Here is a 1,553-nt window from a genome sequence, read left to right as displayed (position 1 = left end):
TTAGCCGTTTTATTTTTAAATCCTTATTTTTGATATTAATAAAATTAATTAATTACTAGAAACAAGTTATCTCCTTTATCCAATTAAATTTAAATAAACTCCAACGAGGGCTACCGATTTTGTGCTCACCAGTCAACCAAACTAAAAACTTTGTTATTTGGATTTTAGAAACCACTATTTTTCAGAAATTGTGAAAGCACTTCGTTGGAAGTGAGGATGGCTCCACTTAGCGTTCATTGGGAAATGTTTAACTACATGTACTCGCTCTTTGACGTTGTCTTCAGTTCGGGTCTCAAGCCCGAACGAGGGGTGTTAAACAGCTCTGATGAGACGTAATAACGTCGAAACTAGTCAGTAGTTACACCCTCTCGTTGCAATGGCGGTATATTGATATCGGCAAAAAGGTTGATTGACATCACGCTCTTCAGAAGGATTTTAATTCAATATTCGTCGAAGCATTAGCCAGGAAAATAGTTGTTTTCCCCTTTGAAGAACGGTGGAATACAAAATATTTATTTTCGAAATTGTTTCAAAGGTGATTAATAGAAATCCTTTGTTTTGATGAATACAGATACTGTAATCAAAAATTCCGGTACCTTAAACAGTCATATTCGATCAAAATGTGCCCTCAACTCTTTTGAAAAACTGTAGGCGAAAATTACTAAAGTAGACAAAATTTAAAGAAGTTTTATAATCTCACACACACATAAATTGAAATGACTAGTAAGGTGGCCAGAATGCCGCAACGTTTGGAAGTCCAACAATTGGGATTAGTGACCAAAACAACGTCAAAAATTTGAGTTAGCGCCATTTGCACCGACAAAACAAACTCGGCTTTGCAATAAGCCACGCTTATGTCAAAAATTCATTTGTGCCACCAGTATAGAAGTAAGGAGAACCGTTTTTATGGGGGATTAGTTGAAAAAGTGTCCAGTTGTAAACATCAGACTCGCCAAAATAGCGATAGTGTAGCAAGTGGAAATTATGTGAATTTAGCAGTTATATATTTTATGTACAATTTTCGAGTGAAGTTTTATATTAATAGTTTCTTTGGAATAGTTATGACTCAAAAAAGAATTTGTGGCGCTCTTTTTAGAATGCTTCCACTTGCTGCTATAGCGCCATCTTAATTTGCTTCCTTTCAACAGACACTTTTCGATACACCGATATGGTTCTACTCACCTCTTCCCTCCATAGCCACCAGTTGAGCTACGCTTTTACTATTTTAAGCCATGTTTATTTTAAACCATCAATAGTAGAGGCTTAAATTTGGCTTCGCTGTCTCCTAACCTCATTTTATGACGCACGATATTGTTTTTGATATATAAAAATGGATTTTGAAGATATCTTGGAGGATGTTCTCGATATATTGGAAATTATCCATTATAGATTTCCTAGACAGTTACATATTGGAACACATTCGAAGAAATATATGATTTAGCATTTATTAAAAGATTTAGGCTACATAAAAAATAATGTAAGACAATTGAGCTAAATATTCAAATTTTAGTTCTGTTTTCGACAATTGGCACTAGAGATAAAGAAGAAGAAAG

The sequence above is a fragment of the Diorhabda sublineata genome, chromosome 10 (genome assembly GCF_026230105.1).
Source record: "Diorhabda sublineata isolate icDioSubl1.1 chromosome 10, icDioSubl1.1, whole genome shotgun sequence".
Lineage (NCBI taxonomy): Eukaryota > Metazoa > Arthropoda > Insecta > Coleoptera > Chrysomelidae > Diorhabda > Diorhabda sublineata.
This window is presented reverse-complemented; position numbering follows the sequence as displayed.